Below are 15,112 nucleotides of genomic sequence, written 5' to 3'. Positions count from 1 at the left end.
CTCTGCCAGCAAAAATAGCTGAAGACTGGTTCTTATCACCCTTCCCTTGAAACTTCAGCAAAGCCTTAAATACAGGCCCTGGCAGAATTCATCTGAAAGGAGATCCCAACAAAGGTGTGGTGAAGTCAAGGGGTACTCAGTCGTATAGCAGAGGGTACAGTTTCTCAACCAAGAAACAGGCCTTCTATCCCCAATATTCAGCTAAGCTCTATTCACGCTACCTCTACCGCTACCCGACCGCAGAAAACGTCTCATTGAAAAGCGGCTCTCTGACAAGGCCCCCTTTGTGCACTGGAAAATGATCTCAGCAGGATTAGAATTAAATCCCATTTCCTTTACCCTTTTTAGGAACAGTAGTACAGCTGCTTCAGTCTCCAGAGTGCTTTAGAAGCATTCCCAAGAGCACCGGTGTGAGACAAGTCATCCCATCGTACTCGTGGGGGAAAAGGCGGGCACACACAGCCTGACACATTTCAGGCAAGTCACTTAATACTGAGAAAACTCTCAGGAGTCCTGCTAGAAGCTGCCGTTACGCAATAATGCTGAATTTACTCCATTTGCTTTTCCATGACAATCGTGTGATGCCACAAACCCAGAATAATGACACCATAGCAGGCTCAAGTTCAAGGAGAGGAAGAACTGGGTTACAGCCATGCATGTATTTTATTCTCATGCAGAGACCCAATAACAACAATCGTATCCAACATGCAAATGCCAGCTTTTGCAGCACTGAGTTCCAAATGTACATATACCCAGAGACAACAGTAGCAGGGGCATGTCTAAATGTAAGTAATATTTAATCGGTGTTTTAAAGAATGCAAATGGTTCAGTTCATAACCAGCATTTCCAAAAGCAAGTAAAAACCCATCATCCCCTTCTAGAAGGGGAAAAAAGATGCAAACTATTAAGATAGTCTGTAGGTTTTTCACAGCGGGGAAAAAATAGCCTGGATACAGTGATTTTACCAGTTGTCCGTGAGGTGTCTTTGTATCTGTGATTTTAATAAACTCACCTTCCAGTCAGGGCTCCTGCCCTGCAGAGCTAGGCCTGGCTCCCTGCTCCCCATCATGATGGAGGGGCTGCTAGGCCAAACCTGAGCATCGCTGCAACCCCATGCACCAGGTTCCAGCACCCGGGAAGGGAAGCCAGGCAGGAGAGGAGCTGCTACTGCAGGGTGAGTGTAGGGCAGGCTTTTTCTCCATCCCCATCATCACCTCACTCGGGCCCTTCCTCCTTGTTTGTCATGGCATTTTTGTTTTAAAATATCAAAAATCAAGCCCATGACTTTACTAAATGTAGCATGATTGCACCGTGATTTTTGATAAAAAATGCGATGACAAATCTTCAGCACGAGTTATCATCTGAGATGTAATGCCCCCTCTGAACTCTATATTTTTGAAGATTTTATCTACTGAGTTTTCACACAAGTAGGTATGACTCACGCAACTCTTTCAAGAAATTGCTTTAGGGAGCAAATAATTAATTTAAGTTGTTCCTATCCCCAAGAGTATGATTCTATTAAATGTTGAAAACTTAAAGATTTTTAGAAACCAACCTACTTAATGACATCAGAATTTTCCAAATAAAAACAAGAAACACTGCATCATCCTTTTCAAATGAATTTCATGCCATTGGAAGAAAATGCATTGCCAGCACTAGAGAGTAAAGTCTTATTTATCTGTAGAACAGGTACAGCACAAATGAGCTTCCACTCTGCCTGGCAGGACCACGTCTAAGAATGAGAGGACAGTTCAGTCTCTTAACTATTCAACTATGCGTATTTGTGCGAATTTTGTAGAGATTTTTTTATATAGATCTGTGGCGGATTGATAAAGACAAATTCACTTCACATAAGCTGTCAAACAGCCTTCAGGTAGTAATGGCTTTTAGTCCCTTCTGACCTGTACCTAGCTAATCAGGTTATTAGTTTTCTTCCTGTGATCAACACACACAGCTATTTAGTTGCAAACACTCAAATGAAAATCATAATTAAACATGTACCTGGCTGTTCTTCCCACTCTGTGAATGTATGTATTTGCATCCTCTGGACAATTAAACTGAATGACCCAGTTCACTGCAGGGAAATCTGTGGAGAAAGAGAAAGAGATTAAAGCTTTAACACGGCGCAGTATTTTATTTTGCAGTACTATTCTGAGAGAGCCATCATTCAGATCAATTTGTAGACACTGCCTGTGAACAATCTCCTGAATTGAAAATTAATTGCATGTATCAGCATATCATAAACAGCTATCCCCTTTGTCAAAGTGAAATAAAATTAATGGTGTCTTCATTTCCTAAGTAATGACAGAGCATTGAATGGAACATAATTTCACACCTGGCAAGGACAGGTCTTACAGATAATAACATGCCCTGGGATTTAATGATTGAGTAAGTGATTTGACCCACTTTTTATGGAGACTATCAATTTGCTATACAACCAGAGCTTGAAATTAGTTGTGGTCAGCTGCTTCTACCATATCTATCCAGGTATTAAAACATCACTTTCTATTTCTATGATAGCAAAGAGGGGGTTGCTAGGTAAGACTCAACAGTCCATGTTGAAAGGCAGTCATAATTAAAAGGAAGAAAATTTCAAATTTAATGGGTTTCAGAGTAGCATCCGTGTTAGTCTGTATTCTCAAAAAGAAAAGGAGGACTTGTGGCACCTTAGAAACTAACAAATTTATTTGAGCATAAGCTTTCGTGAGCTACAGCTCACTTCATTGGATGCATTCAGTGGAAAATACAGTGAGGAGATGTATATACACACAGAAGATGAAAAAAATGGGTGTTATCATACACACCGTAAGGAGAGTGATCACTTAAGATGAGCTATTACCAGCAGGAGAGCGGGGGGGTGGGGGGGGGAAGAAAACCTTTTGTAGCGATCATCAAGGTGGGCCATTTCCAGCAGTTAACAAGAACATCTGAGGAACAGTGGTGGGAGGGGGGGGAATAAACATGGGGAAATAGTTTTACTTTGTGTAGGTTTCAGAGGAACAGCCGTGTTAGTCTGTATTCGCAAAAAGAAAAGGAGTACTTGTGGCACCTTAGAGACTAACCAATTTATTTGAGCATGAGCTTTCGTGAGCTACAGAAGTGAGCTGTAGCTCACGAAAGCTCATGCTCAAATAAATTGGTTAGTCTCTAAGGTGCCACAAGTACTCCTTTTCTTTTTACTTTGTGTAATGACTCATCCACTCCCAGTCTCTATTCAAGTCTGAGTTAATTGTATCCAGTTTGCAAATTAATTCCAATTCAGCAGTCTCTCGTTGGAGTCTGTTTTTGAAGTCTTTTTGATGTAATATTGCGACTTTTAGGTCAGAGATCGCGTGACCAGAGAGACTGAAGTGTTCTCCGCCTGGTTTATGAATGTTATAATTCTTGATGTCTGATTTGTGTCCATTTATTCTTTTGCGTAGAGACTGTCCGGTCTGGCCAATGGACGTGGCACAGGGGCATTGCTGGCACACGATGGCATAGATCACATTGGCGGATGGGCAGGTGAACGAGCCCTTGATGATGTGGCTGATGTGATTAGGCCGGTGATGGTGTCCCCTGAATTTAACAGGCATTCCAGGCTAACAGTAGCCAAACTCTGTTGCACTGTGTAGAATCAATATTTACTATTTGATGACGGTCACAGAATATGCAACAATTATCCACACAACTGTTTCTAAACAGACACATCCACATAAATTCCTTAACAGTGAGAACCAAACCGTATGGAAGGTAGAGATGGAGTCCTATACTCTGTCGCCTCCTAATTTAGAGTATTTCCCTCTTCTAATCTGTTGGAGACAAGATGATATTTTGGGCCAGTGAATTTTACTTCTGAATGTTTGAACCCAACTTCCGATGTCAGACAAGTGCAAGTGAGTTCTTGAAAGCCCTTTGAACAATTACACCTAATCACTTTTAAGTTATTAAGCATGAAAAATTATATTGTAAGTTACAAAAGCACAATGAGAAAACAAGGGAACAACTAATATACTTTCCTTCTAACAAAAAACAGTCAAAGGAAAGCAAAACGTACACAAAACTACTTCCATCAATAGGAATCTTCTTGTTCTTGCCTCAGCTATTGTTTTACCTCGTTAGAAGCAAGAAAGGAGAGCTTATTTTTCCCACATTGACATTTCAATTCAGAGGCAGGCATTATAAAAATCCCTCCAACTTCCTCTCAACAGCTACTGGTTGGCTGCTCCTTTTATCTACTTTTTAGACTAACCCATGGAATGCAAGAGGCATCAGAGTATTTAAAGCCTCTGAAAACTCTCCTTCTGGCATTCAGGACATCCCGTTCTTGTTATCTATTTCCTGAACACAAAATTACTGAGTGCTGGAACAGCTGGACGGTCTATGGATTAGAGAGCCACACAGCTTCAATTCAATGCGTCAGTAATGCACAGCATTACAAGATTGCTCAAAACAGACGTTTTTCAAAGTCAAACAGGAATAAACTAAGTACAGATTACCGAAGTGAGGCCCCGTTAAAGAGAGAGACTGCATTGAGAAGACAGCATTTTAATTATTTTAGTTTTTGGATATAATGACTAGCTTTTAGATAAGGAAGCAACAAACTAAATGTAGACTTATCTTGTTTTAAAAATGCTTCTTAAAGCCTGTTTTCTAAGAGAATGCACTGCTAAGGTATTGGAACAGGCTTGGAACATCACTCCACGGATACACTATTACCCTGAAGGTTACCTACCCAGGCCTCAAGCTGCAACATCTGTAACAAAAAGCACTGCTGATTTCTTGTGAACAAAGTCATTGTAGACCTCCATTTTTACTTCTGTTGCTGTTTGCCATGGACAGCCAGTATAGGTATGCCAGGGCGGAGCCTACAGAACACTCTGAACAAATACTGAACCTGTCGGTCAACGAGTCCAAGAGAAGAAGTGAATGTGATCTTTCACTGTGATGGTGATAGTTCTCTACTAGGAAGTAAATATATTCTTAGCATTTAAAGCAAAATAGCTTTCCTCCACCCCAGAGATGGGATGGGACCTGATTACATGGGTGGAGAGAGATTATCACCCTCCCCCCAGATACTGAGACAGGAAGCTAAGGTGCCATACTCCGCAGAGCGGGAAGCACCGCCTAGTGAGAGTGTCAAATCCTGCAGAGAGCTGGGGAGCTGGCAGGAGAGTTGGGGCATTGCACCCTAGCAAGTCAGAAGTGTGTGGGCTAAACCAGATCTCCCCAGCAGTGCCGCTTTCACAGGCACTTCAGTGTACGTGCACAGATACCAGGATTGCAATCAGGGTAAATCCACCACCGCCTAATTTTAGTATTTCCACCGAGAGCACTTTCTTTCACCAAGACATTTGTTGCCTGTTTATTATGGTGCACAACAATGTGTGGATTTTTTTTTAAGTGCCAAGAATTTTTTTTTAAGCTAGTAGTTAAGGAAACTACATATATTCCCTGACTCAATCATAGAAACAGAATTTCTATCAAAAAATTAATCTGTGTCTTCTCTCTACACTGAAGTCAGCAATATGGCAACATGGATATTCATACCTTCTTATATCAGCGAGAGAGCAGAAATTGGTTTTTACAACTCATTTAAAAGACTTGAAAAACAAATACATCCATAAAGCCTTTCAAATAAGGTAATCTGGAAGGCTTCTATTTAAACAGTCGGTAATTATTAAATATCTGCGGCATCATGGTGCAAACGCTTAAGCACCAGTACTTCAATGGACTGCTCGCGGAAGTAGAATTACTTTCACAATAAGTGTTTGCAGGATCAAGCCATAAGACCATAAAGAAAGTCTTTCCATACTCTCAACTGCCTTCTCTTCCTTGATACCACATAAGTATTCATATCACCACCTTTTAAAGTCACCCCTTTACACATTATGTAAATAAAGTACAAAATGTCCCACACCAGTTAAAAATACAACCAGCTCTTACTGAAACAACTTTCACCATCTATTTTTTAAAACACACCTGTTAATTTTTGCACTCTCATTTGACCATTTAAGTCTCTCTTGCAGATTTCAAAATAATTAGTTTCACTCCCTCATACTTGATTATATCCAAAAAGAAAGAGATACATATGAATGGCACCTCCTTACAACTTGCATAAAACACAGGGCTCTCCTTATTCAGGTGACTTCTCAGGAAGGAATACAACATGTTTAGTTTTTGCTGCAGCCCACAAACAATATAATTCTGGTCCATAGTTGCTGGGGTACTGAAAAACAAAGGTCAAGCTAGACTCTTCTCATATCGACAGGTTTCAGAGGAGCAGCCATGTTAGTCTGTATTCGCAAAAAGAAAAGGAGGACTTGTGGCACCTTAGAGACTAGCCAATTTATTTGAGCATAAGCTTTCATGAGCTACAGCTCACTGTATCTGATGAAGTGAGCTGTAGCTCACGAAAGCTTATGCTCAAATAAATTGGTTAGTCTTTAAGGTGCCACAAGTCCTCCTGTTCTTCTCATATCATTTACATGAGAAAACCAGAAGAGGCGCACAGAGTACCTACAGACCTGCCACTCGCTTTTCCAGCAGCCAGAATTTAAAGTTAAAGTTTCACTGCCTCATAAGAATGGCCCTACGGGGTCAGACCTAAGGTCCGTCTAGCCCAGGATCCTGTCTTCCAACAGTGGCCAGTGCCAGGTGCTCCAGAGGGAACTGTAGCAGTTCAATGATGAGACAGAACACAGCTTTATGCAAGCAAGCAAGCTGGTCAGCTGAGATGGGCTGTTCTGCCCACTGCCTTCCACCTTCTCCTTTTATTATATTTCTCCCCCCTATGCATTACACACTTCTACTGCAAAAAGATACACAAAGGAATGTATGACGTTGATTAAATATACTTATTTACCATCTTTTATCTACTACAATCCTGGTTCTCAGGCCTTGAGCCCAGGCTAAGAAAGCTTCCCACAGTCACTGTCCCTTAATCAAGTTCTCATGGTTCATATCTAGCCCTTGTCCTTGGATAAAGCAATGTGTGCATTGCTTCTACAAAACAGTCAGGGTGTGCCCTGCCTGTTTCCAGGTGGAATAACTAAACATGAACCCTTCAGGGAATGAACAGAACAGGTCATCACCAAGGGATCCATCCCCTGTTGCTCATTCCCAGCTTCTGGTAAATGGAGGCTAGGGACACCATCCCTGCCCATCCTGGCTAATAGCCTCCATATTAATTACGCTGAAAATGTCTTCCCTATTTTCAGAAGCATGCGTGGAAGCGCCAATGAAAGGCTCATGCTTTCTGAAGACTTACGATTTTCTTACTAATAGCTTCACAATTTTTTAAGTGACTTTCTAGATCCAGTTGGCTCTTAAGCCAAAAAATGCCTGTGTGTAAATAGTGACATTCAAATGGTCTTGACCTAAAATGCAAACCTTTCTTCTTAGTCCTCTTAAAGCATCATTTGTGCTTAAGGAAATGTCAAAGCAGAGTCTAAATGTACAAGAAAAATAAATTTTTAACTGACTGCACTAGTTACCTGACATGCAGAGTGTCTCTGTAAAGGTCTAAATTGTCATCTTAAATTACTTTCAAGTTCTTTAAACAACAAAAGAGAATAGCCCATGAAAGGTTAGTTCTTAACGTACTTGAAAATGCTGCTTTGATGCTCTCTACTTCCCACCCCAGATTGACCAAACTGAAATTAAAAGGAACTTGAAGGTGCCATTTGTGAGGATAAAACTGCAAAGCTCTGCTCTCATTTTTATTCAGCCAGTAGTGCTCTAAGCCATGCTACGGTAGTTGCCATTTTGTAAATCTCTTGCAGGAAATTGTTTTTCTCAAACTGATGAAATACTGGGTACCAGGGTCGTAATTCTAAAACAAAACAAAGATTCTCCGTTTATTTGTTGCTTCACCTTGTCGTCTCATGGCAGCCACTGAAATATTTCAAAAGCTCTTGTGAGGCAGCGTTACAATAAAGACATTCCCTTCTCAACAGGGAAATGCAACTGCGTGTACAAATAGCTACCCCAGCCCTCAAGCTAAGGTAGCTATATATTTAATTAGGGCTTTCTATCCTTTTCTACCAAGCAAAAAGGGGATTAACAATGTAAATTGTGTTTCTAATGTTTCCAGTTATTCAGGTTTCAGAGTAGCAGCTGTATTAGTCTGTATCCGCAAAAAGAAAAGGAGGACTTGTGGCACCTTAGAGACTAACCAATTTATTTGAGCATAAGCTTTCATGAGCTACAGCTCACTTCATCGGATGCTGTAGCTCATGAAAGCTTATGCTCTGGTAAATTAGTCTCTGAGGTGCCACTAGTACTCCTTTTCTTTTTTCCAATTATTCAGGATCCAATTTTTTAGGTAATACTATCTCAAGTGTACGCGAAGCAATGGATTGAGAAGCTGGTTTGAGTATTGGAGTAGTGGACTCAGAGTCAGAACTTGGGTTCTGTTCTCCGCTCTGCCACTGTGTGATCTTCGGCAAGTCATTACTTCAGTGCTCTTTGTTCTTCCCTCCATCTGTATGTTAAGTAGACAAGTATTTTTATACCTAACATGGGAGCGGATGGATTTCATCATTCAAGCTGGTCAGAAATTTTTTGTTGGAATGGTTACCCATGGGAAAATGCCCTTTCAGATTTTTTTTCAAAACTTTGTATTAATTTTGCTGTAAACGTGAAAAGTTTTTCTTGGAAATTTTCAAAATTTCACTTCAGAACAAAGCTCTAGTTTCAAAATTAATTTGACAGGTTATTTCATTTGTATTTTTACATTGCATGATGGTCGTGGTAAGACTGCCTATGTCCTATGTCAATTGTCAGAGGATGCAATACTGCTATTATCGAGAGGTCAGTATGACAAAACAGTCAAAAGTCTATTTAATTTATTTATTATTCAAACATTAAGAGCAGCTGCTGCATAGAAAATGAAATGTTTTATCTTATTTTCTAGACAAAAGAGTCTCCTATTTTTGTTCTAATATAACAGTTTGGTGCTAACATTATCAACATAAAAATAAGCAACATTCAGAGTACTAATTCTAAGAGCAGCTCTTTTCAATAACCTTGTGTTTGTCTGGAATCATTTTTCTAGGATATTGAAAACCAGCTGGTCCTCTAATTTGTATAGCAAGTGCTTATCTTATTGTCTAGATCCAGACGTCAAACTGTTTCATAACAACACAGATGAGAGACTAATCTAGAAATCAAGATGTTCCAATCTGTACTGAGTACCAGCTGGAAAAAAAAATTTCAAAATGAAGATTTTTTTTTAAATCTAATTGTTTTAGAATTTCCATTTCATGGAAAATTGGAAAATATTTGTTTTCATTCCAATTCAGAACAAAACCAAATTCTGAATTGTCATAATTCACTTGCTGAGGGTGCAATCCACACCATCCTCCAGATCATTTATGAAGATATTGAACAAAACCGGCCCCAGGACCGACCCCTGGGGCGCTCCACTTGATACTGCCAGCTAGACATGGAGCCATTGATCACTACCCGTTGAGCCAGACAATCTAGCCAGCTTTCTATCCACCTTATAGTCCATTCATCCAGCCCATACTTCTTTAACTTGCTGGCAAGAATACTGTGGGAGACCATGTCAAAAGCTTTGCTAAAATCAAGGAACAACACGTCCACTGCTTTCCCTTCATCCACAGAGCCAGTTATCTCATCATAGAAGGCAATTAGATTAGTCAGGCATGACTTGCCCTTGGTGAATCCATGCTGACTGTTCCTGATCACTTTCCTCTTGTAAGCAGAATCGGGATGAGCTCCACCCTGACATCTGGTGGTGAGGTGTGGCAAGTTGTGGAAAAGAACTTCAGGGGCCGATCTCATTTGCATAGGCACACCCACCCTGCCTAGAATGAGGCCATAGCTGCCCAAATGGTCACTTTGGCTGCTGTGGGATCCCCAGTGTCTCTGTTATTGGGGCAGGAAGAATAAATTGTTATTACCCTGATTATGGGAATCAAGGCCAGTGGAACTGTACTTTGCCTTTTGTTATGATGGAGGGACACGCCATCAACTAAGTAGCACTCGCTAGGCAAGGGACATGGGTTCCAAAACTCTGTAAAGGGAGAGAGGCTGGGGACAGGTATTAATACTTGGTGGTATGCCCCCCCCCCCCTCTTGTGAGGGCCTTACATGCTAATTGGACTTCCTTCTCTTTCCACTATAATTTTGATTCCATTAGGAGTCTAGTTACAGGCTGCTGAGCTGAATTCACTTTGGGCTAATGGTGTACCCACACGGAGGCTCCCCTACTACAAGCTGAAATCATGAAAGAGCTAAACTTACTAAGAGCTGAAATCACTGAGTGTTGTGTTAAATAGTGGGGGAGCCTGAAGATATATGGTAGAGCAGTTTGCGGGATGGCGAGTGGAGCAGAGCGGCTGGGGGAGCAGAGCAGTTTGTTGGATGCCTAGAGCAACTCATGGGGTGGCTGGCAAAGCAGAGCCCCATGGAGAGGTGGGGCAATCAGCTTTGGACCACGTAAGGTGCCCCTTAACCCCAATCTCCACCCAGGTTGGGAGGTAAAACTCTGCAGATCAACTTTTGAACTCTGGGGCTGCCCTGACCAGGGACAGAGAGTTTTGGGTCGTTGGACTTTTGGGACTTTGGGTGATTTTGGGTTGCTGGACTCAAGAACCAAAGGGAAAGGACACGCCCCAATTTGCTTGGGGTGGGTTTTTTGATCATGGGTTGTGTTATGAATCCTGTTGGTGGTGTTTCCCCAACATAATGCCACATTGTTTCTCTCTGTTATTAAAAGGCTTTTTGCTACACTCAGACTCTGTGCTTGCGAGAGGGGAAATATTGCCTCATGGAGGCGCCCAGCGGGGGTGGTATATATTTGTCCCAGGTCACTGGGTGGGGGCTCGAGCCGGTTTTCCATTGTGTTATTGGAATGGAACCCCTAGATACTGAACCCGGCCCTTGTTGCTGCCAACTCTTACAGGCAGAAAGGGTTACACTTATGTTCTTAAGATACAAAGGCTGACTTTAGAGAACTGGCCTGGAGAGCAGGCCCCCGCTGCCCCAGCGGCACAGCCCTTGCCCCACCCGCAGAGTTCATTCTCCACATCACAGCGTAGAGACCCACCTTGTGGGACTCAAACAGCTGCACCGATTTGGCTCAAACATTAGAAGAAAACCACTCGCCACCTTCAGGCGAAGGCCAGATGGCGAAGCTCCAGGCCCAAGGTGACAGCATGAAGCAGAGTTCAAATCAGAGTCCTGGTGTTACCGTAACACCGGCATGGCAGTCGGTGGCAGGTTGCCAAAGCTCAGGCTCCAGGCCCCGCCCTGCCCTCACCCTGTAGCCCCCTTATCGGCCAGGAAGAGGCTACAGATAACGAGGGTGAGGGATCAATGAAGAGCAGCCGCCCTCTATCCCACACAGGCTCACAGACTAGCCTGTGATGCTGTTAACAGCCACCCAAGGGACAAAGGGTGTTGGATCAATGGGCCCCAGATTCCTGCCAGGGCAGCCATCTCCTCTCACCCCAAAGCTCTGGCACAGAAGGAAAGGCTGCCTGGGAGAACCCCTTGGCAGGGAGCTTTGCTCAGGACGCAAGGGTCCCTCTGCCGGCTCTCGTGCAGGGTGCCCACTGAGGCATGGGGCAGAAGCAGTCAGGTTAATCCAGCTCTTGATTGCCTTTGCACTGCAGCAGCCTCTGAAGACTGATCAGCAAGCGAGGCCACGCCCTGATAAGAGGGCTGGACAGACAGATGCTGTGTGGAAAGGCCAAGCAAAGTGCCCGTGGCCTTCCCCACCCCACCAGCCCAGCCTCCCTGCCCGGCATCTGCCAATCCCAGCCTAGCCTTTGCCCCTCCTAGCCCACCGCCCATGCCCCCCCTTTCCCCAACCCCCCAACTTTTCCCACCCAGCACCTGCTTCCCCCAACCCAGCCTTCCCACAACCAACACCCCCTCAACTTCCCACCCAGTGCCTGCCACCCTCCTTCCAGCACCTGCTGCTGCCACCGCCCCACCCCCTTCCCCACAAGCCTTCCCTGCCACCCTCAGCCAGCCTTCCCTCCCCCCGCCCAGTCAGTCTTCCCCACTTGCCACCTCACTCTCTCCACCCTGCCCTGCCCCACCCAGCATCCCACCCCCCAACCCACCCTTTCCCACCCAGTGGCTCAGCTAAGCCTTGCAGCTCCCCTCATTAACAGTGTCAGCTACTTCAGAGGACATCTCTGTGCTGGTTGTTACTAGCGTACTTTGGGGCTCATAGGCACATAGAGCCCACCATCTATGCAGTGTCACCAGCTTCAGTGCTCACAAGTGAGGCCCCCAAAATCATGGGATTACAAAACTGATCAGTTTGGGTTCTTTATTCATCCCTCCATGGAGCCGCTGGACTGTGCTCCCCAGCCATGAGCACTAGACACTGATTTCATTGGCTAAGCAAAAGCTGGAATTCTTACAAATTCACATGACTCCAGGAGCTGGGACTTTAAGAAAGCCACCAGTTCTCCTGAGAGTCAGTGACCTTGGCTGTGCTCAGGGGAGGCTCAGCTCTGTTCTCAGGTGCCCAGCTGTGCCCTGCTTGGGAGCACTCTGTCACAAGTGTGATATTGGGGAGAAAGGAGCACACAAGGGGCATGGCCCATGCCTGAGAGACAGTTGGACACATTTCCATGTGCAGCATCAGGTTTAAAACCTACCAGACCGTAATAAAGTGGGAATTTTCTGTAATATTTTTAATTAATCCTATGCATGCCTCAGTTTCCCTCTGTACTTCACACTGTTACCCAATGGGTCCAGAAGGGTTAAATGCTCATGGGGCAAAGCAGGAGACATGAGGTACCTGGACTTTCAGAAAACCTTTGACAAAGAGCCTTTGGTGGGGGTCCTAAGCAAAGTAAGCAGTCACGGGATAAGAGGGAAAGTCCTCTCATGGATCAGTAATTTAAAAAACAGGAAGCAAAGGACAGGAATAAATGGTCAATATTCAGAGTGGAGAGAGGTAAATAGTGGTGTCCCCCAGGAATCTGTACTGGGGCTAGTGATATTCAACATATTCATAAATGATCTGGAAAAGGGGGTAAATGGTGATGTGGCAAAATGTGCAAATGACAGAAACTTACTCAAGACAGATAAGTCTTAAATTGGATAAATTGGAGAGAGTCCAGCGAAGGGCAACAAAAATGATTAGGGGTCTGGAACACATGAGTTATGAGGAGAGGCTGAGGGAGCTGGGATTGTTTAGCCTGCAGAAGAGAAGAATGAGGGGGGATTTGATAGCTGCTTTCAACTACCTGAAAGGGGGTTCCAAAGAGGATGGCTCTAGACTGTTCTCAATGGTAGCAGATGACAGAACGAGGAGTAATGGTCTCAAGTTGCAGTGGGGGAGGTTTAGATTGGATATTAGGAAAAACTTTTTCACTAAGAGGGTGGTGAAACACTGGAATGCGTTACCTAGGGAGGTGGTAGAATCTCCTTCCTTAGAGGTTTTTAAGGTCAGGCTTGACAAAGCCCTGGCTGGGATGATTTAACTGGGATTTGGTCCTGCTTCGAGCAGGGGTTGGACTAGATGACCTTCTGGGGTCCCTTCCAACCCTTATATTCTATGATTCTATGATTCTAAGTCCAAAGCAGACCGTGAAGAATTACAAAGGAATCTCAGACAACTGGGTGACTGGGCAACAAAATGGCAGATGAAATTCCATGTTGGTAAGTGCAAAGTAATGCTCATTGGAAAACATAATCCCAACGATACATAGAAAATGAGGGGGGTTTATCATATCACTGATGAGCTGTTACCACTCAAGAAAGATCCTGGGGTCACTGTGGATAGTTCTCTGAAAGCATCTGCTCAGTGTGCAGCAGCAGTCAAAAAAGCGAACAGAATGTTAGCAACCATTAGGAAAGGGATAGATGCTGAGACAGAAGATGCCATAATGTCTCTATATAAATCCATGGTATGCCCACAAGCTGTATACTATATGCAGATGATTGACCCATCTCAAAAAAGGTACATTAGAGTTGGAAAGGGTACCGAGAAGGGCAAGAAAAATGATGAAGGGGGTAGAACAGCTTCCCGTAGGAGGGGAGATTAAAAAGACTGGGACTTTTCAGCTTGGAAAAATCGACAACAACGGGAGGTCTATAAAATCACGAGTGGTGTGAAAAGAATGAAGAAGGAAATGTTCGTTCTCTCTTCACATGTCAGAAGAACGAGGGGTTACCCAATGAAATTAATCGGCAGCGGGTTAAAACTACCATAAGGAAGTACTTCTTCACACAGTGCGCAGACAAGCTGTTGAACTCATTGGCAGGGGATGTTGTGAAGGCCATAAATCCATCTGGGTTCAATAATTAAAATAGGGTTACTGTTAGTGATTGCCAGTTTAAGACAGCTTGAGTATGATTGGTGTTGGGTCAGCTTCGAGACATGTAATCAGAACTAAACTGTTTTAATTAAATTTCAGGATCTGAAACAAGAGGCCAACAAAATCCACCATATAAATATACTTATTTGCACACCAGGTCGGCTTCTACAGCATATGGATGAAACTTCATATTTGCATGCATCTGATCTCCAGATGTTGAGTACGTTAAAAATGTTTGAAAGCTATAAATAAAAAACTGTCTTATGTGTTCCGCTGTTACGATGTACTAGGACTCATAGACTTTAAGGCTAGAAGGGACCATCATGATCATCTAGTCCAGGGATCAGCATCCTTTGGTACACGGCCCATCAGGGTAAGGCCCCTGGCAGGCTAGGCAGGTTTGTTTACTTGCTGTGTCCACAGGTTCAGCCGATCACAGCTCCCAGGCCATTGGGGGCTGTAGGAGGCGACGTGGGCCGAGGGATGTCTGCGTATCGCAGGCCACAGAACCTCACTCACCCATTCCTCTAATAGATCCATAACCACTGGATGAGTTACTGAAGTCCTCAAATTATGATTAAAAGACTTCAAGTTACAGAGAATCCACCATTTACACTAGATACATAAGTGATCCCTGCCCCAGGCTGCACAGGAAGGCAAAAAAACCCCATGGTGTCTGCCAATGAGACTCAGGGGGAAAATTCCTTCCCAACTTCAAATATGGCAGTCAGATAGACCCTGAGCATGTGGACAAGGCCCACCAGCAAGACATCTGGAAAAGAACTCTCTGTAGTAACTCAGAGCCGTCCCCAGCTAGT

At 43.7% G+C, this 15,112-nt stretch overlaps 1 protein-coding gene across 1 annotated transcript in view; it reads right to left on the bottom strand.

Annotated features, from left to right (window-relative positions):
- The window catches only part of NCKAP1L (NCK associated protein 1 like), a 123,434-nt gene extending 121,360 nt beyond the window's left edge, over positions 1–2,074 (bottom strand). The window contains exon 1 of the mRNA XM_048834430.2: positions 2,002–2,074. The gene's annotated coding sequence lies outside the window, so the exon portion shown is untranslated. The remainder of the gene's footprint in view (positions 1–2,001) is intronic.
- Between the last annotated feature and the right edge of the window lie 13,038 nt (positions 2,075–15,112).

This window comes from Caretta caretta, chromosome 20, assembly GCF_965140235.1.
Source record: "Caretta caretta isolate rCarCar2 chromosome 20, rCarCar1.hap1, whole genome shotgun sequence".
NCBI classification, from domain to species: domain Eukaryota; kingdom Metazoa; phylum Chordata; order Testudines; family Cheloniidae; genus Caretta; species Caretta caretta.
Note: the sequence above shows the minus strand (reverse complement) of the source record. Positions and strands in the feature narration are given on the sequence as shown.